This window comes from Python bivittatus, unplaced genomic scaffold, assembly GCF_059951505.1.
Source record: "Python bivittatus isolate LINGU-HERP-01145 unplaced genomic scaffold, Pbiv_v1 ctg000330_np1212, whole genome shotgun sequence".
Taxonomy (NCBI): domain Eukaryota; kingdom Metazoa; phylum Chordata; class Lepidosauria; order Squamata; family Pythonidae; genus Python; species Python bivittatus.
This window is the reverse complement of record NW_028277058.1, coordinates 7,401,955-7,424,360: the sequence shown is the minus strand read 5'-3', so window position 1 is coordinate 7,424,360 and position 22,406 is coordinate 7,401,955. Positions and strand designations below refer to the sequence as shown.

The window sequence follows — 22,406 nt, the reverse complement described above, 5'->3', positions numbered from 1 at the left end:
TAAAAATATGTGCAACATTGTAACATTTTCACATTAGTAGTATTTAACTTTTAACCTTTTATCTCCTGCTTTTTAAATTTTGTTAGCTGTTCCAAGTACTTTCCTCACCAAACTCATGAAATGTTTTTAGCCTTTCCATGGTTTGTTTTGGGCATATCCAGAAAATGAGTCCTAATCAAACTTTGAGAATCTTCAGAGGTGGCTACTACTGGGAATAACTTGCTGTCTGTACTCCATTTTTTTTTTTTTAATCACTAGAACTTTGTGATAATTGCTTTTGGATTACACCAATGCTCTCTTTTTCAGTGCAGTGGATAAGGTGACTCACTTTTGTATGTCTGTGTACATATTTTCTAGCTATTTCGCTGCTTGAAACATTCTGCCTACCAATTTAATGAAACTGTCATTCACAACAAATGGCAAATTGTGCTGCAATTTAAAAAAAAATCCCTAAAAAAAATATCATTCTCTATGTTCACTGTTCTGTCACTGGGTTGTCTGAATTGGATCAAAGGTTTATCAGTGTTAGGGTGGATTTTAAGCTCTTTGAACTTTCCACATTTGTCTTGTGCTTGACAATACCTGTATGCTCCTTTACATCACGAAGCCCAAGATGAAATACTGAGAAGTCACAAATCACTGTGTATTTCCTCTGCTTTATAAAACCCCTGTTCCCTGAAGAATACAAAGACGGGGATACAGTTTCATAATGCTTTGTTTGGATTTCTATTACATCATAATGGAACAGTAAGATTTTGAAAATAACATACTGTTTTGAATAAGCAAGGACTAGAGTTTTGACAATCTAATGCTGTTCTTACTCTTCTGTTAGAATTAGCTCAGGCAGCTTCTCTTGAAAAAAGAGAGCCCCCCCCCCCCCCAATAGAAGAGAGTATATGTAGCTCAGGGTTGAACTGTGGGGTCCTTGGTGCTCTCTGAGCTTGGTTGTTTGATTGCAGACATTACCAACTAGGTAACATCATCTTGCTTTTTTAGATGCTCCATTACAGTCTCTGCTGTGAGTCCTGAGAGTGGTGACCCCATGGGTGTTCTTCTGATTTGTTGGTATAGTTTTCCTTCATACTGAAAGTAGGTAGTGAGGCAGAGGTTGATGAGGTCCATGATTCTGGATATTCCAATCTTAGTTTATTTGGTTGGGTCAAGTGTGTTGTGTAGTACTGCTGCCATGGATTCTTTCTCTAGGTCTGGGTCTATGGATATAAAGAGTGCTGTCACATTGAATGAAATCATAATTTTGTCTTCATCTATTTTTAGGTCTTTGATTTTCTGGAGGCACTATAGTAGGAAGTTGATAGAACATTCACTCCCCTCTGTGAGATGTCCAAGCATTTTTGTAAGTTCTCTCGTATGTTGTATGTTGGGGTCCCTGGTAATGATACAATTGGATGAAGAGGTATGTCAAGCCTATGTATTTTTGGGTGTCCATAGAAGCATGGGAGGATGGATCCACTGCTTTTGATCTGCCACTGTGATTTGACCTTTCTTGGTTAGGTCGTTAAGGATTTTCTTGATCAGGTTATCTAACTTCTGTATTGGGTTGGTGTTTACTGGGATTTGGTTTCTTTGTCCTCCAGTAATTCTACTAACAACCCAACCTCCCACAAGAAGAGCTGTGTAAGAACATTATTCAAATGCACTGCAGCAATCCAGAACCCCAGAAAAGGGAAACAGGGCATCTGTACAACATCTTGTATAAACATCTTCCACAGAGTGTTTTTTATTTGGCTTGGCTCTCTCTTCTATAATCTACTACACTTCTCCAAATCCATACCCTTTTCATCCTTTTAAACTGTTAATCTATTTTTCTGACCTGTAATATAGTCCCTACTAGCCTCTATGTCTAGTTTGTCTAGTTCTTCAGCTTTTTCACACACACACACACACGCTATTACCTTTTACTAACTCCAGTCCATTTTAAAAATCATACTGGTTTCTTTCTGCTATTTGTTTGTCTCTGTCTTGCATTGTTCTGAATGACTGACTTTACTGAGTAACTAAGATTAAGATAGAGTGATTAAGCAATTGTCTACCTATGAAATTCCTTCATCTTGCAGTATAGTATACAAGCCACATAGATACTTCATTTTTTTAAAAAAAAAATTTTTTGTACAAGCTGCACATAACTTGTTTGCGGAAGTCGACAAAATGAAAACTTACAAGGTCACCATGGAGAGTGTTGGTGGGGAGGCTGAAATAAGGTTGGCTTTCTAACTTCAGAGCTTTTCTGCTATTATCTAGTCCTTCTGCAGGTAATGTGTGGTACTGTGTCATAAGTGTATACAGCCTATCTTGGAAGTGCTTGTGGTAGAAAAATATAGAGGCAGAGAAGTAGCAGTTTCCCTATTTTAACAGCAGCAAATGTTGCTAGGCCTATAACACAAAAGAGCAGAGAAATGCTTTCCTTACCTGAAGGAGGACATTGGAGAGATGGAAAGAGAAAAATATTTCTTAGATACTTTGGAGACAGATGTGTGGTTCTTTACTCATGGCTGCAATCTCTGCCTGAAAAGCAGTGAAGAGGAAATTTTCAAAACTTTCTTGTGGTGAAATCCTTGAAGTTCTCTAGATGACACTCAGCAGAGTTGATGACTTCTAAAGTATCTACTATTTTCATCTCATTCTACCAAAAAAATGGAGCAGCTGAGGTCATTTTGATGCTTCCTCCTTATAGCCCATGCTGAATCTTTGATCTATGATTTAAATCCCTGGAATGAATCAGTTCAGATCAAACCATATTGCCTTTGAGTCTGGAATCTACAATTCAAATCAATCTTGACACCTTCAGATTTTGAATCTGAAGTGTATCTTGGTGGATTTGCACACCCCTATTAATCCCAATTAAATCACACGTACCTCTAATTACCTGTGATTAATGTCAAAAGCCCCATCTTGCATGGAAGATTCAGCAGTAGGATTACAAGGATGGGGCACTGATATTCCATGAATTTTGTGGCACCAAAAATGTATAAAGAAAGGTGTACATGTATGTGTGTCTGTGCATATTTGATGGTGAAAAAGTTTGTACACTAGGATGTATTTGGCTAAAATTAGTGGAGCACTGAACTCATACTGAATACAGATTCTGTTTTTTGTTTGTTTTTGTTTTTCAGAAACACCTTTGTCCACCTTATTATATATCCATTTTTTTCCCCTGATAATAAGTTGTATATAAAATGCCCATTCCCGAGCTCAGTCTTTGTGATCCAAACATTCCTGTGGCTTATATCCATCATGTTCACTGGATGTTTCTCTAATATGGAATTTATTTTGCTTTTTACCTGCTGTATATGCATCCACTGCTCATAGGAAAATAATAATAATAATAATAATAATAATAACAATAATGACAACAACAATAATGTAATAATACTATTACCTGATGTTGGGAAGCACAGTAATAGGGAAGGCTGGTTGGTTAATTTTCATTAGTGTCAAACGTGAGGCTTATTTAACGAGTCAAATAACACATTTCAGAACTTTTTATCTGAGATATACCAAGCTTGCAAACTTTTTTTTTTTTTTTTAAAGGCATGGTAGTATTGAAATCCAGAACGTTTGTCTCATTCACAATATGCTTCTGACGGGCTTGAACACATTGGAGAAATAAAACTAGTTTATTAAATCTATTTGCCCATCTCTCTTTATAATGCTGCCTTTTGAGAAATATTTTCTATGGCATTTGGGGATTTTTTTTCCCCCACTGTAAATCTGAGTTTATTACTAGTGAATGGTGTGATAAAAGTACAGCCAAGATGCTGAACTCCACTTATTTACTTCTCACAGCATAAGCACCAATACTTCACATTCACCTATGATGAGCTCCTAATGGGCTTCGGTCATAACTGAGGTTTCGCCTCTCAACATATACATCACTGTAGTAGTGTCTCCTTTGCTTTCTCTTAGGAAAAAAAAAATAGGTCAAAACAACGGTGGGATATTGCTTGTGAAATGGACTTCCTGTTCATTATTGGAATCTGTTCACACAGGAAACTCATCTGCTGTATCCAGTTGCTTCATTCAAAAGAACAGTGATACAGCTGGGCCTAGTATCTGTATTTAGTAGCAAGCAGAATGGAAACCGGTTTGATTTGCCCCCACCCCATACATTGAATATTGTGCAGTTACCTAAACATTCTGTAACGTTGACACTGTTGGCTACTTTCCAATTTGAAATTAAGATTCATATTTGTGCTGGTCTGTTTGGTAGATTTATATCATGCCTTTTCTTCAGGAGCTCAAGAGAGTAGATCAAGCACCCTGTCTTCCTGTGTTTCCCCACAAGACAACTCTGTCTAGCCACCAGTCCGTAAACTCCAATTCATGAAATTCCCTTAGCAAGGCCTATATAAGCAGACTTCCCCACCTGTCTATGCTGCCTGGTTGGGATCTGGCTCATTTCTCAGGCTCTAATAGAGTTGATTCCTCTATTGGAATTCCTGACAAGAGGAAGTCTTGAGAGTCTTCCCAAGTAGGGAATTGCCTGTTTCCTGAGGCTGGGATGCCCATTGACTCAGCTGGTGTGAAGGAGGATAACAAGCCTCAAACTGCTGCTGCCTGTCCCATTTTTCTTCCTTGGTTTGATATTCTATATTTGAGAATTTTTCTTTTGTATCATTGGTTTGGACTGCTGACATTCCAAAGAGACTGTGTTGTTTTCAACTCCAGATCCTGAATGCTTAAAGGTCTGGGAAGAATAAACTGCAGAAGGTTTCCTACATCTTTGGAGTCCAGTGTTTGTTTGCTGTTACCCATGAGTTAGCTCCTCACATCTCTGACTACAAGCAACTTTACCACAACCTGTCCATTTCTTGTGTGTTAGTTTGTAAAAGGATGGGGTAGCTCCTCTGTTTGCCTATAAATAATTGCCAGTGATGCAATGATGTTTTTCCCCATTTCTCTAAAACGTTCCAGGTCTTTTCCCCTGCAAATAAAACAGAATATCCTGAAAATTGGACAGAATATATGGAGCTTCTAGATTATGTCATTGAAAGCAGTGGGAAACATGTAAGAGGAATATTAAAAACAGCTAACTAGTTTGACTTCACATTCTGGGTAGTGGAGTGTATTCCAAGTTTGAAACTGAATGTTTTTCATGTTGGACAGATCTCCTTTCTTTTCTAATCTATTTGCTATCCTGCCTCTTTGGCAGGTTTTAAAGTAAGTTTCAAATCCCATTTTGCTCAGCTTTTATCTGTGAAATAGGGGTGACTGTTATATCTTCTGCCTCAGGTATCAAAACTTCCTGAGCCACTTCTGCTTAGGAATGGCAGTTTTTATTACTGCTTGTACTAACTCCCTTGGGTGATAATGCAAAGTAATCAACAAACTCTTACTTTCTACCTTTGCTTCATTCAAAATATGATGGGGCGCATGGTTTTGGCAGATTAAAAACAGGAAGAAGCTCAACTGATGCAGTTTTTCCCTGAAAAAGAGACATACTGATGAAGAGGACATCATGTGAGATGGGTGGCCATATACATTTGATAAAATAAATAAATGTATCCTCTACTACAGAAGGGTACATTATTCTGCACTTGTCTACGTGCAGCCACATTATAACAAACTGCCTTGTAAAAACAAGATATAATGTTGTTAAACTCATATCCCTCTGTAGATTTCCATGTAATTTACCATCTGACAGCAGTTTACATTAGAAAGAATTTTTCACAGTTAAAGTTGTTTCTCCTTAAGACAAATGAGGCTTGATAAGTCATCTGTGACTCCCCCCTTTCAGGTGTTTTATGCTTCCCCTGCCCCATTCATGGAGCACTTAGCTGACAGCTCCCTTCATTCATCAAGGCTAGGCTTTAAATCCGAAATGCATATTGTTATTTCTATAATTTAAGGGATATCAGTAATATCCAATTTTATATATATATATATATATATATATATATATATATTTTGTTGTTGTTTAGTCGTTAAGTCGTGTCCGACTCTTCGTGACCCCATGAACCATATTGCGCCAGGCCTTCCTGTCCTTCACTGCCTCCCTGAGTTTGCTCAGTTTCATGCTCATTGCTTCAGTGATGCTATCTAACCATCTCATCCTCTGCCGTCCTCTTCTCCTTTTGCCTTCAATATATATATAAATTGGGCATTATGACATCCAGTCACTCTATTAGTAACATATACAAGTTGTCTAGGTTCAATCAAAGAGAAAATCATGTCAAACATTCATTCATGGGCATCCAAAGGGGTGGTCAAAAAAGTCAAGATGATGGTTGTCACCAAGTGATTGAAGCCCTACCCATTTTATTCATGTGTCAACATCATATGAATATATAGAGGGACAGGGTTTTGATTGCAGAAGTACCCACTACCTCTTATTACCTCTTGGATGCTATAGGATCCTTAGGATGTTTAAATAATGTCTGGAGGGTTCACTGAATTTCAAATTATTATCAAATAAACCTACAACAGAATGTTACAAATTCTATTCTTCTTTCCTTTCCATTTTTACATCATTATTTCTGTTCGGTCTGATAGAATTCTGTAACCTATAAATACACTGGGATTATTTTAAGATTTTTAAAGTTCCTCTGTAATATTCCCAAGAGTTATTTTGGGGAGGGGACCTGTATATCTATATATCATGTGATTTTCCTACTACTACCACTGATTACATCAATAGTCATATCCTGAACATCTTGATATGCTTTAAGGCAGTGTTGTCCAAACTTGGCCACTTTAAGATGAGTGGACTTCAACTCCCAGAATTCCCCAGCCAGCCAGTGAAGTTGAAGTCCACTCATTGAGTTGAAGTCCACTCATCTTAAAGTGGACAAGTTTGGACAACACTGCTTTAAGGTGAGACATTACTGGATGTGAATAATGAGCTCCTGTGTAGTTAACTTTGATTTGCTGAATTAACTCAATTTTTTGGGCTGGCATGACATATTTGACCATAAACTAAATAAGTGGGCAGGGCTCACTGAACATAGTAGGCTAGAATATGGTTTGCTAAAGGCACAAATGAACAAATCAGTAAATTGTGTGACTGCACATAGCAAATCTATTGAATGGTGAAAGTAAAAAATCATTCCATATACTGTTTTAGCAAGATTCTGGTGTTTGAGGGGGAAAAAAAAGGTTAATTATTTGTCCTTTGCATTAGTTTCTCATTTTTCTTCTAGGGAGTCAAAGTTCGCACAGTGAACTTCACAGCTAAATGAAATAAAAACATTGATTATTAAAGATCTACAGAACATTTCAGCCACATGAATCACAAGTTAACAGCCTTTTAATGGCACTATCTAGCATCTGCCTTTAAAAGATATTTATCAGGCTGATAATGTGTTAAAACCTTTTGCTCTGAACCCTTTATTACACAGAAATAATGAATGATTCTGAGAAAATTTCAGCCCTAAGTCAGAACAACAACAACAAAAAAATAATATTTGAATATAAATCACTAGGGTTAGCAGAACAGATTGATCCACTCTTTAAATACCCAAATTGAGTGAGTCAGTGGATTGATTCATACATTCATATTACTTTCTGATGAATAAATCTAGTAAGAATCTGCATTATGGACCTGTCATTACAGATATAACCATTCAGTTGCTTTTCATTCAGTGGGCATTGCAACTTTGTGAAATGCGGACATTTGATTGAAAGATAATTAGATCATATTTTCAAAACTGTTGAACTGGATACTTCCAGGTTGATTTGGACTTTTGCATATGCACGTAAACAGTTTTGTTTCCCCCAGATGGAATTAATTCTTCAGATAGAATCAGCCTGATTTGAAGAGTCAATTTAAAAGTTGAAACCACACTGAATTGCAAATCTGAAATGATTTCAAAGTCCGAATCAGATCAGATTTACAAGCATCACATGTGTACTGAAATATTTACATATATGTGGGAAACAATTCACGGAACATGTCCTTTGCTAAGCAGCTGTATTCCAGTAAGTCAGTGCAGAACAGTGAATGCAATCCTGGACTTTGGATTCAGGGAAAAAGAAGGGACACCAATTTTGCAAGGATTGGAAATCATGTGTATGGCGTACCCAGGTAACCCTGCCTTATATTGTACTATATGCGTATATACAATATCTGTGAATGTGTTCACAGTGTGCACCTTGTAGTTTGTCTTATTTGGCTTAGCTACACAGACATTTCTGTGAATGCATTTAGAGCTCATCTACTATAACTGAATGTCTTTCATAGCATTTCTACTTCTTGAAACATAGTAGAGATACAACCCAGGGATGGAATTTCCACATAGAAATAAGCAATCTTATGTCGATTTCTGGTCTGTGCATATATTTTCTAGGATTAGAATGCAACCTTTGGAAACAAAAATGTTAACTTGATGGAGATATTCTACTCATATTTCAGGAGAATAATTTATTCTCCCATGAAGAAGGAGAAATTGGAATGAGTTTAAGGAAGGGAGAGATTGCAATGAATTTTTGAAAGAGTTGGGCAATGTGATGGCTCAGGGTTTTGTATACCCTTTTGAAACAAGAAAAGAAATCCTCAAATTTACTCCAAGTGTTAGCTGGACAGGTGCCTGAAAGCTTTCCCTAGCAAACTGGGCCAGGATGCTTTGGGGGAATGACTTTAGGTTGTGACATTGCTTTGTTTCCTAGAAGGAGGGAAAAATGCCTTCTCTTGCCCAAGCATGCAAGGTGTGGACCAGAAGAAATGAAACAAAGTTCAAATATATTGGCTAAACAGAGCTAAAGGTAAACAAATGAAATAGAACATGAACTTGAACAACAATTCACATTTTAAGTTATTTCCACTAATGAATAACGAGTGGATTTAATCAACTCAGGATAAATCTTATCCTAGTTAAAAGCAGTGTACATACATTTACAAACAAACAAAATTGACAGGGGAAATACCATCTTTCAGGAATATATTACAGCATGTTAAGTAGAACTTTTAACCAAGGAACAACAATCCTCAATAAAAGCACTAAGCAAGCTATCATGGCTCTAAAAAAAAAAAAAAAAAAAAGGTTAGGGCAATATTTGTTAGTCCTAAAGGTTCATGGATTTTTATGTCCACCAGTATGAACTCCACAGCAATATAGATGAGCAGCAGTGAACTGAATCTTCTAGTGTTCATTTCCTCTACTCAAATATTTACACAAAAAAAGGATATAATTGGGAAGAGTATATCTAAACAGCATGTATTCAGTCATGAATATTGTGTTTTGCAAAAGCACATATTGCACAAAGTTGTGTGCCAAACTTGGTGTAAGTTGGCTTCAAGAATAATTGTAGGATTGCCATTAGTTAAAAAATGTAACAGAACAGTATGAAATATTAACTTGTAGGACTGACAAGAGCCAATTTAGACACATTCCTAATTTGAACTCAGGAGTCAAAAAAATGTATGAGCTTTTCAGTTGTCCTGATCTCATTAGTTAATCACATTGGTTAATTACCTAATGTGAGATGCATCTCATTTAACTCAATAGGTGTCAGCCTTACTAGGTAGACCAGACAGGAAACATGACCAGACGAGCTAATTCTACTTTATTGTAAGCTACATTGACAGAATCTTGCAAGTCTGATAGTACAAATCTCCTGCCATACAGACTCCTTTATAGTCTGAGAAACTAGGAAGGGTCCCTTCTGAACCTCTGGCCCTGCCCATATCCAGTTGTGGGCTGTTCAGTCTCTTATCTGACCGTTCTCTAGGTGGTATGTTTTGGCCCTGTCTCCCAAGGTCTTTCCCACGTACCATTACAATAGGACTTAAAAATGAACAGCATAGAAACTAGCATAAAATAAAGCGGAAGGATCTACAGTATCTGTAATAAACTCTGATGAAGTCAGAATAACATGATTATTTCATCATGGAAGTGCTACAATTATATATCTGTCTTTTGCATTATATCATTTGCACCCTGTCGTGCAGACACCCATAGAAATGATATTAAAAGAGATAGCAATGAAGCAATTCTCTTAAATTAATATTTTTGTTATGGGTATACAGTTTATTCTCTTGGTTTTGTATGTATTGTTTTATAAAATCATGTTTTATGTGGGTTGACAAAATTGTTCACTGAAAGCTAGTTCCTTAAAAACCATACACTGATCAAATCCAGCCAGACAGTGAACTGTAAAAAGGAATTGATTTTTCTGTTTTACCTTCACAGAAGGAACCACCACCTACATATTAAAACAAGTAGTAGCAGCTAATAAGAGAAGAGAATGCCACGTGAGGAAAACACCCTATAGTCATGCAAGGAAAACAGGACTACTAGGTAGCCAAAGGAGAGGCAAGATTGAAAGAAAAGGGTCCCAACTCACTATTCCATGTCCCTGACCTCAAATGGGAAAGACACTTGAAAGATTTTCAATTTCTGCAATATCTAAAAACAAGAGTTCCAAGGAAAATAATGTACATGTCAATGTCTTAGGTCAATTAGCACCAGGCATTAAAAAAACTTAAGAATAGGCATGACATAAGTATATTATGATAAACCCTTCAGTTTTAAAAGATTCTGTTCTGTTCTTAATTTAATAACCCCGCAGGTGTTAAAACCTTAACATCTTGATTTGAGTTACAAATGCTTGCTTCTTGGGAAGGGGTAATTCCAAAGCATGATTTGAGAATGATTAATTTAGTTGATCACTGGCAGGATCTTTGGTAACACTGCTTTATAAATGGTCTCTATAATTATTTTACATGCTTCTTAGTTTACTGCTATCTTTATTCTCTAATCTGCTGTTGCAGCAGATTAATATAGCAGTTTAACCTTCTGGAAAGTATTGGGGTACAGCTTGATTTGGTACCTTTCCTGGTGCTCTGGTAAAGTTGAGCTAATTTTGTTTCATGTAATGACATCATCACCTATCACAAATGTTACTGGAGGTTTAACTCCTCCTCCATGCCTTCACAGAAACAGGTAGGTTGCCTATAGCTTTGGCAAGTCTTCTTGATCCTTCCTTTGCCATCTTAGCTCCTTGCTACCCTCTCTACCTAAAGGTCAGCGGAGAGCAAATTCTTCCTATGGATAAAGATGAGGATCTTTGTGCTGATTTCAGCTGTGAGCAATGAAGATGGCAAGTTAGGAATCTGTGGTTCCCATTATGTAAACTTCGGGCAAGTGCTTCCCAGACTTGCAGCTTGGAAGATAGTGGCCAATCTTCATTGCCTCGAAAGGGTGGAGGCTTGGATGTAAATCTTGGGGGGGAAAATACACACACACACACACACACACACACATACACACAGACACATGCATACTCTGTGTGTGTGTGTGTGTGTGTGTGTATGTGTAGGCTTTGATTTCTATATACTGAAGATCTCCTGTGGATACCTGTGGATATATGGCTTCTGTCTTGTCCCCAATAAAGCTACCAGCCTAGCCATGTCATGTCTGTGACCTTTTGCCATAAGCAGGTTCCTGAACACAGAGTTAAGTATCTGAAGAGTCAAGATTTATTGTCATGCCTGGCATGAAGCCTGATACCAACAAGCACCTTGCTTAGTAACTTGGAAGAGGGGGGACTGGATTCTCCAGATATCTTCTCTGCATTATATCTCAACAGGTGAAAAGTTTCAAATATTCTCCTAACATTTGGCTATGATCTCACAACAAGCCTATGAACTAGTCTAGTGTGGAAGCAAGGATATTTTTTACCCTTCAGACATTATGAAACTAAAGTGACCAAAAAGCCTCACTATTGGCTGTGTTTTATGGAGTCACTAGGGGTTGGAATTCAGCAATATCTGGAAGGCACCGTTTTCCCCATCTCTGGGTTAATCTGAAAAAGGGTAAATGGCTCTAAGATTTCCTTTTAACTCAATGGCCGAATGAGAATTTGAGTTTGGGTCTCTTCAGTCTGTGCCCTGCACTCTAAATATTATACTGTATTTTTTTAAAAAAGGGTAAAAATGATAATCTGATCAACGGGATAAATAAGGAGCATGTGCGAGGCTCTTTTTTTAATTTGTTAAGCATGAGTCAAGATACCCATTGAGTGCAATACAAGTGATGATATTTTAAGAGCAATTACAGTAACTTCTGCTGCAATTTATCAGTGCCAGCTGTTTTGAGAAGATCTCTTTCCTCCAATCTCCTCTTCTTGTTTACATTTTCTATCATCAGTTTCCAGAACAGTTATAGATGTATCATAAGCAGATATTTTTCTCAGTTTAAATTATTCTTAGAATTTGAGAGCAGAAACATCTGATATTCTCTGCAGGGTAAACCACATCAGGTTTTGAAATTTACAGGATGATACATCAGGTACACAATCATGGTTTGAAATCCATCCCTTCCCTCCCAATTATTTGTTCCCTAGGCCAGCATAAAAGATTAAAACAATTATTCTGAAGGTGGTTTATAGGAAGAGATATATTAAAAGCCTGGCAAATGGTTTCATAAAAGTAAAAGCCATGCACAACTGATAATGGGGAAGATGCTGTTGCTTATTGGAAGCAGATTGCAGCAATTACATTGGGCTGAAATGCATGGCTGATCAAAATGCAAAAGATAAAGACATGGAAGTGCAGCTGTGAAAAGTCCATCTAGCCACATGCGTTCTCATTCCATCCCTCAGAGTCTCTGAGCCTGGCTTCCACTTCCATAATACTTTCCTCCAAAACAATCATGTCCTTTGAAATTACCATAAGATGGCAGTTGTTTCATGAGACTCAACTGAGAAGCTCCATAGTGTCCCTAAGAGTGAGTTCCCCAGTACTTATTTATCCGGCTCAGTTCTACATGACATGCTCCCAGCCTGTAAAGCCAGCTCAGTGCAGGTAGCCATAGAACCAATAAATAACAATTGAGACCATGAATAAAACTATCCAGGGTAAACAAACAACTTCATCAAGCTACCTAAAATCCTAAGCTGTGATGGAATGTATCTACAAAGAGGAGGGTGATGTGGTGGATAGCAACAGAGAGCAAGGCTATCAGGAATTGGGGGGGGGGGGCATTCCAGGAAGGGAAAGGAGAGAAAAGACATCACAGTCTGCAGGGGGAGAGTGAGAAGAGTAAGAGATTCAGGATAGCCACTCCCTAGAATCTCCCAGGGTATATCCACTAGCTGCAGTAAGTATAGAGTTTCTGTCTATATGGTGTAAACAAATAAAGGAACTTAACTCAACTGGACTGTTTCACCGTTGTTCTTGGCCTGGGCCTGACATAAGCAAAGTTACTGCATCAGAAGAATAAATCAAAGGGTGGGGTGGGGGGTGGGGGGCAGAACCATTAATATATATCTGGATCAGTAAGTAACTTCTGGCAGCACTTAAAGCATAGCTATTATAGGAGGAAAGCTAAGGAATTAAAATACTTTTCAAGACTTTTTTGAAAGCATGCCAGTGAGAGAACTGACTGAACTAACGGGGAGAGGAATTCCTAAGTGCCACCATAAAGACCCTACCCTAGTTGATTCTTGGTGGTTTGCTTGTGTGTCAAAAAGAGTGAATGTCCCTACACTAGCAGACATTGCTGGGCTTGAACTATAAAAGGATGTATATAGAATAACAAGCACTTTGAGTGTGGCTTGGAATGCAACTGGAAGCCAGTGTGCGTTAGCAAAAACAGGTGTTATATGCTTCTACAGGGATATATCTAACAGAGGTTTGATAGTAGTAGTAAAAATATGCTTGATCGGGGCTGCACATCAGAAGGAGCAGAACGATGGGGCAAATCCCACTGGCAGGCAGGTGACTTCCTGTTCTATATTCCCTTGTTCCCTGATGACTACATATTATCTGATGAAAACTTTACACATGAGTGCTGCATCTTGGGTAACTTGGAAAGAATATTGTCCAACCATCATTTGTTGGAGACATGCATGCATTTTTGTGAGCATTTCAATTTATTCAGCCACTATGAAACAAACTAATTAACCTGAGTAAGGTCAGTTCAGACTCAGCGGTCATTAGACTGAACACGTCTCTTGCAGAATGTGATCTTTAAAATTGGCAAATAAGTCAGGCTAGGGAATTGCTTGCAGAACAACGTGATATGGTCTGCATGGTATCTGCCTCATTGTTATTCCAGATTTTATCTTTATACGAGTTCCTCATAAAAATTTATCAAATCCAATGATATTTGTAAAGGAAAAGTGAATTAAACTGAAGAAGGATTCCATTGTAAATGAACGGACTGTAGATGCAACCATCAACTACATTTCTATTGTCTTATATACGACATGTCAAGTAACAGCAGATGGATGTTCATGCTATATAAATACACAGTTTTTCATTATTATAAATAAAAACAGTGATTTGTTTGCTGCAGTGGAGCTGTTTGGAAATGACCTTTTAAAGTAGGATCAGGAGCTGACTGAAGCAAATGAGAATGTATCATCATTCTAATTTGCAAATGTTTAACCATATTCTAGACCAACCGATGCCTCCAGAATTTGGACCTTAAAACACAATGTGTCAACAATTCAAATAGAAATATTCCAGCAGCACCTTTAGCTGAAAAAGTATTGGACAAAGACAGCTTTAGGATAGGAAATGTGGAAAGCTGGGAAGAACAGGAGAAAGAAGAAGAGGACCTCTTATGGCTACTGGCCCTACTTAATGTCATGGTACCTGCAGCAGCCTAAAGGGGCCAATAGGACTAGGCTGATCCTAGCTTTTGACTGTGTCATCAGTCACATCATTGATGAAGCATGCTCTGTTGAGTCCATAGCAAAAATTGTGCGAGAGAAAAAAAGGAATACACTACTTTAAAACTGGAACATTTATAGACAACTTTAAATCACCTCAACTGTGGTCTAAGGAAAGGACAAAGGCTACATCATGAGGTTTATATGATGAATATATACTGAATACTGAGGAGAGCTGGACTGGAAGATAAGTGTGGTTTTAAAATTGGAGGAAGAAATATCAGCAACCTATGCTATGTTGATGCTACTACTCTATCAGAATCCAAGCTCTAGTAATGAAAGTCAAGGAACACAGTGAAAAAAATGGGACTAAGATTACATATAAAGAAAGCCAAACTAATGGCAATAGGTACTAGAAGCAGCCTTAGAATTGACAATGAAGATACTGAAGTGGTGGATAGGTTCTGCCCTTTAGGATTGACCATCAACAATCAAGGAACCAGCAATTAAGGATTATGCTACACACCAACACTTGGCAGGGTAGTAATGAAGGGCATTGAAAATGTATGCAGACGCTATGGTGTGTTCATACTCACAATGATCAAAACTGCAATGGTTTTCCCTGTAATACTCTATGAAAGCAAAAGTTGGACCTGAAACAGATAAAAAGAATATTGATGCTTTTGAACTTTGGTGTTGGAGAAGACCCCTGTAGAAGGCATAGAGAATGGCCTTGAAGGACAGTGGGAAGATCTGTCATCAAGGCAATGATCAAACAAGCACAGCTCAAGCCCATTCCAAGAAACTTGAGAAAATGCCTCAGATGGCCCACTCCCTAATTCATATGAAAATAAAATGAGGGAGTATGGAAGCACATTCAGATCTGCAAGATTCCATTACAATTGCTGTTTTTATAAAAGTAGTTTTAGACCTATGTGGCATTAGTTTCTTGGGCTTGTCTGCTCTTTATGGCAAACAACACCTGAGAATAGCCCAAATACTCAACAAATGGATTATATAACAAATTATTCCAAAGTTCTCACTCAAAGCCTAGATGACCAGGCTCAAATGATCACATTTTGAACACATGTGAAGACCTAGCTCTCTCTTCCACCTTGGACAGATCATCCTGGAGAAGATCTATCTATATGGTCACTAAATGTCGACTCCAGCTTGATTGCACATAATCACATCATGAGTATATGTAATAAAAATGGGGCATATTTGTGTTGCAGTTCTGGGATGAAGATGAGCTCAGTGTCTTTGGATCCCATCTCATATGCTTCATTTAGCTAGACATGTCAGAACCTTAATGTGCCTTATATGACAATGTTATGGTCATGTGGTCTGTTTGGTGATATTTCATAGCTTTTTGGATTTAACAATGAATATAAAATATTACATACACAGCAAAGACACGTTTCTAACAAGGACTCCAGTGTATTTTGCAAAGAACATTTCTAGGTGAGTACCTTTTGGTGCTGACAATTATGCATCTGTTCCATCCTTTCAATGCTTTTTCCTTTAAAAAATAAAAAGGGATGAAGCAATGAGAAAAACATGAGAATTACAAGTGGAAAATGATCCCCATTTTACAGATGCTTAATTCTTTGATTTATATGGTTCTTCTAACATGCTTGGTGTGGCATGATGGAACAAGTTCAGAGGAGGTCTACTAAGATGGTAAAGGGTCCAGAAACCAAGCCCTATGATGAATAGTTACAGAATGTGGATATGTTTAGCCTACAGGAAGGACAAGTCTTCAATTATCTAAAGAGTTGTTTCATAGAAAAGGGAACAGACTGATTCTGTATTACCCCAGAAGGCAGGACCAGAACCAGTGGATTGAAACTATAAGAAAAGAGATACAGACTAGATATCAGGAGGAACTTTCCAACTATATGAGTTGTTAGGTGGTGGAAAAGGCTGCCACATGAAGTAGTGACTTCTCCTTCCCAAGAGGTTTTCACAGAGAGGCTGTCAAAGATGGTCTTGTGGTTCCTGCACTGACCAAAGGATTGGGCTATGTGATCTTTAAGATCCCTTCCAATGCTATAATTCTATGTATACTTTTTTGGATGAGTTCATATGTTTGAATTATTGACTGTTGAAATGTTTAGCTTTTTATGTTGTGCTTAGGATATATCAGTCAATCTACAGTAAATCTGCTATACGCCAATATGACATACTAGTCAGTCCATTCTGTCAACTTTCCACAAATCATTTTAAACAAGGGATACTACACACACACACACATGCACACACACAGACACAAACACAAATCAAGCATAATATACAGTATCAAATACATTTTGGATGAATCTTTGCTACATCTCTTTCCCTAAACTGTGCAAGCTGATATGCTTTTCCCCCCAATATAATCTTTCTTGCACATAGTTTCTGGTACACAGTTTTTGAACTGAGAAATGTTCCAAAAGAGGATGGTAGTAGTGTCTGTGAACTATATGCCTATTCATGCCATGCAAGCTTCCATTTCTGTGGCTTACACTGTATCACTTGGAAAGAAATCTGTGACTGATTTGTTTTATATTCCAGATCAGACTAGTTGGATTGTGGTAGCAATAGCCTTGAATCATCCTTGGAGATAGGACCAAGGTGTGTGCTGTTCCTTGACTATGGTGCTCACTGGGTGACTTTGGGGCAGTCATTTTCTTTCAGCCCAACCTAACTCACAGAGTGGGTATTAGGCAGTAAACCAGAGGAGAAAATGTTAAGTGCCCAGCTTTTTGCTCCCAGAAGAAAGACAGGATATAAAACAAACGTATAAATAATAAGCAACATGCATAGTTTTAGGCTTTCAGAGAAAATGTAAGATGTAACTGCAATAATAAATATATGCAAAAGGTTTTCTTTCAAAAAGATTTTCGTCCATTATAGAGCATTTTTACAGGAACGATATGTTTCCATTGGTTTTCAGTTCAAAACATTGATTTGCTTTGCCCTGGTTCCAATACTCATACACTTTATTTATCATTTTGGTCGACAGCTGGCCATGTTTTAAAGTCTGGGTAACAATATAGAAAACACCAGTAAATGGCAACAAGGCAAACCCTACCAAACAGTGAAAACAGTCCATAATCTATTGGTCGAGAAAACAGAAACATAAAATACATTTTAAAATGAAATTTTGCCACAGCTTGTCCCCAAATAAATAAAAGTCTCCAGTGTGCATATATACAGTGTTGGTATATTAATAATACAATGATATGTGCCTGATACAATTGTGCAGGAAATCAGAAGGAACTTATTATCCTGTCAATACAGCGTATATAAAGATGTAGATGAAAGTGAAATTTGACAGAAACATGAATGTAGCATTTTCAACAATGTCAGGTTCTGCTTCCCTTGGGAATATCTGTAAGCCCTAAGATTGATCATTATAAAATATTAGAAAAGCTCTGCAAGACTATCAAAATCCAGTAGTAGATGCTTGCTTTTTGGTTTTCACAAACTGACCCTTTTTCCCAGGATAACTGCCCAATGGAAAGAGTAAAGTAAAAATGGTCTGCCAGCCTAATTAGGATGTTGTGAATCATGGCTAAGGTTTTTCTTCCTTCCTTCCTTTAATTTGTCAAGGGGTCTTACTTTTAAAGAAATCTATGCTGACAATCAGACTGTCCCTCAGGGACTTTTGCAATTTATTATCTTTATTATCCTTATCCTTATTGTACAACAGTTACATCTGAAAAAGCAATTGAACTGATAAATAAGCTTAATTGCAGGAAATGTCAAACAAAAATCAATTCCTGATGGGATTGTGTTTTGTGTAGTAGTAAGGGCACTAATGAAATTCTATTTCTTATGATCGTTAAGTTCATTGCAGTATAACCCATGTGTTTAGTCAAGAATTAAAACCCACTGTGTGAGATATGCACTAAGAATTACAGATCCAAACAATATTGATGTTCCTTTAGTGATATAAGCTATTCATTTAGAAGGTATAAGTAGAGATAAGGTTAGAAATAGAAATCAGAATGCATGAAAATAACTGAAAGAATTTTTGATAAGAAAAATATTCTATACTCCATATTGTTGACATCTTCTCAATCTGCAAAACTGACATCAGTATCAAGCAGGTACTTTTACAATATCTCAAGTATACGGATGACAAACAAAAAGCAGAAACATAGTACAGGTAGTCCTCGGTTAACAACAGTAACTGGGACCAGAATTTCCACCGCTAGGCGATGCGATTGTAAAGCACGATGTCACAAGACTGCATTACTTAGCAATGGAAATCCTGGCACTCCTTGTTGCTGTTGTTAAGTGAGTCCCAGGCATGTTGCAAGCAGGCCAGCAGGCATGTAAGGTGTGGCCTGGTTGGGGGTGGCTGCTGCTGGGCAGGGGAGGGGAGGGTGTGTGGGTGGCCATGAGGCATGGCATGAGCATAGCTGGAGCTGGCTTCTGCCAGGTGGGGAGGGTGCGTGGGTGGCCTGAGAGGTGCAGCACAAACACAGCTGGGGGTGGGGGATGGTGTGAGCAACTTAACAGAGTGACTTGTGATCTTCCCAATTGACTTTGCTTGCGGGAAGCTGGCAGGGAAGGTCACGAATGGCTATCACATGTCCATGGGATGCTGCAACCGTTGTAAGTGTGAGTCAGTTGCCAAGTGCCCAGATTGCAATCACAAGACTGCAGGGGGGCTGGGATGGCTGGAACTTCAAGGAACTTGTTTAGTGCCATCGCAACTTTGAACAATTGCCGAACGAGTGGTCATTAAACAAGGACTACCTGTAAAATAACCCCCCTACATTTTATGCTATTCTGTGATGTTAAATGAGTACCCTGCTGATTATGAAGATCATTCTATTCATTCTTCATCTCAAAAGGGAGGAATGCAGTTTTGAAATTCTGCTGAAACAGATGTCTCTTACAGAACCATTGGCATATTCCTCATTAATACCCATTTTTACTTAGGTATTAAATGACATCAAATCCCACTACAGAAATTAAATACTACTTGTTACCATTAGGACAGCATTTAATGGGACCTTTAAGCCAAGTGGAAAACTTATGGGAGTTCACCATATTTTTGTCTTACTTCTATTTCATACAGAACATTCCATTTGAGAGATCGTAGCCGACTAAAACTTTTTTTTTCTTTTTTTCTTTTGGAATAGTTCTGAAGCTCTGTGGAATATACAGAAAGAACAAACACATTTCAGATCTAGTTTTTATTGATTTTAGGAATTCGAGATTTTGGTTAGGTTCCATTGACGGTTGAAAAGAAGAAAAGGAACTTTACTACCTCACAACTATACCTTATCCTTTTATTTTAAGATCAAACCACCCAACATACCTCCTTCTTAATATAAATGCTTAAAAATCCAATTTGATACAAGTGCTTAAGATCTTGAGCTTGTCCAACTGCCTTTGAAGGCCATATTTATACATGTCATAAGGTCATAGGAGTTTCCCCTACATCCCTCTTTTCATATTTAAACCCAACATTTGAGAGTAAAGGATCTTCTTAAATAAAAATAGATGTGCATACTTAACCTGAATGGACTAACTCTTCCTGAGGATATTTGATGCACCGAAACAGAAAGCCATTCCTATAAATACTGTTGAGTACATACACAACTTTGCCTTCTGGTTGACAATTCAGTTAGATAATTTTGGATCAATGGCCACAAAGGGAACTCTTCTTAAATCATAATATTATAATATTTACTTTGAAAGATAGTAATCTAGCCCTATTGACTGGGGCTATGGTTTTTATCCTCCACCTGGCTTTATAACATTTCTACTTTGGCATTTCATCACTTGATATCCATATAACAAACTTCTGGTGCCTTGCCTTGCCTTGTACTAAATAGGTCTGTGGCATTGGACCTCCTGCTTTCCCTTCTTTCAGCTTTCCCCACTTCTTGGCTGTTGCAGCTGATATATAAAAACAGCATTTGGATCAGTAGGTGAGGTCATGATGAGACTGGCTTTTATTGTTGCCAGTCGAAGGATATTTTCACAAGTGGTACAAATGGAACTGAAGTGTCTCTATTTACCTGCTGATATGGAATATCTAATTAGTTTTGGCCAAGATGCATAAATAACTTGTGAGCCCACTGCTTTTGGACAGTTTATGTTTCTTTTGAGTTATAAATATGTTGCTGGCATTACAGTCATCTTCAGTGATGGTCACTGGCGTCAAAAAGGCAGATGCAACTAGATGACCAAACCCCGCCCAATTTTAACATGCGTCATGTGCCCTGCACTCACAAAAAAGGGGCAAAGCTTTTATTTCTGGTCATGCCCGCCATTTTGATGCTGTTTCCCACTCCACCCCCCAAGATGCCCCTGGTGGGCATAAATTTGTTCCTAGAAGTTTAAAAGAAAAATATATGCCTGAAATATAATATGACCCTAAACTTTCTCTAAAGTATTTCCATTCATATTTCAGATGCTTTAATTAAACATAAATTTGTAGACAGTGGAAGAGAGAAAGAAAGAATGATAAACGGAGGAAAAGAATAATCTGGGGACAAATAACCTTCCTTACAAAAATGTTAATGAGTCCCCAAGTTGGCAAAATTCACCAGGAGTTTTAACTGTATTACCTATGCATCCTAATTAGAAATTACCAAGGAATGTAGTGTGAATCTGAATATATCTTTCCTAAATAATTGTACAGATTAGTTCAAGCTTGTAACAAAATATAGTTACATTCTCAGAACACACATAACTGAACTAACTGGTTTTCTTTGTTAGTACAATACACTATAGTATAAACTAACCAAAAGGCTGGATTTGCACAAAATTCTAAAACACTAAAATAAAAATAAAGCTTACCAAAAACTTGGCATATAGCCTCTCAGTTGTCACTTATTTGGGTGGGCAGGTTGAGCCACCCAGTCTGTTTCTTTCTGTGACAACCTTATTTTTCATGAGCTTCAGGTTAAGGTGGTAAGCTGCCACAGTAAGCTGTCCTGTATCATATAGCAATATGGGCAGTTTATGTTTCTTTTGAGTTATAAATATGTTGCTGGCATGACAGTCATCTTCAGTGATGGTCACTGGCGTCAAAAAGGCAGATGCAACTAGATGACCAAATTTTTAACATGTGTCACATGCACTGCACTCACAAAAAAGGGGCAAAGCTTTTATTTATGGTCATGCCCACCATTAGCTAGTGGAGTCGAGATGCTACCTGCCATAACAGACAATGCTGTATTGTGTTAAGCAATGGTCCAACTTGTAGAAGACAATATTGCACGTGCATCATTGGCTTCTTGTTTTCCTGTTGGCAAGGCACACCAACAAAAAGAAATCAGGACTAGTGACATTTGTAAGAATAATTGAAGAAAAACATGGTCTTGACACTGTAAAACAGACACTTTACCAGTAATTATGGCACTATTAGAAAGCCATTTTTATTCGTAATTCTTTGGATATTTACTTTGGAAACTTCCTAAAATGCTTTACTACTCAGCTAAAAATTAAACGTGTATTAGCTAGGCGTGAAAGTTTGTACAATTTTAAGTGCAATCACTCACACTACAGCATTATGTCACAAAATCATCTGTTATTCTGCAACTAGTGCTTGGGAAATGATGCCTTCTAATGAGTTTCTTACATACCAGGCCATCTGCAGATCCAACATCATTTATTCTGAGGCTCATTCTTCAAACTGCTTGTCTTTCTTTCTGTTGTAGCTCTGCTGGATTATTCTGGGATTAAAATTTTATATACATAGTATCTTTCCATTGCAGATACGGCCACTTCAAATGATTTACAATCTACCTCTGCTGTTCTTTTACAGCCTGGATTGCAATAAGCAGTTTGGCCGTATATATTTATAGTAGGCTGGTACA

The 22,406-nt window shown here is 37.7% G+C and overlaps 1 long non-coding RNA gene across 1 annotated transcript; it reads right to left on the bottom strand.

Annotated features, from left to right (window-relative positions):
* Positions 1 to 726: 726 nt before the first annotated feature.
* LOC148215888 (uncharacterized) lies at positions 727 to 22,232 on the bottom strand. The gene is made up of 3 exons (XR_015796311.1): positions 22,173 to 22,232; positions 2,428 to 2,523; positions 727 to 1,211 (listed from the first exon to the last, which is right to left on the bottom strand). It is a non-coding gene; the product is annotated as an uncharacterized LOC148215888 (long non-coding RNA).
* Between the last annotated feature and the right edge of the window lie 174 nt (positions 22,233 to 22,406).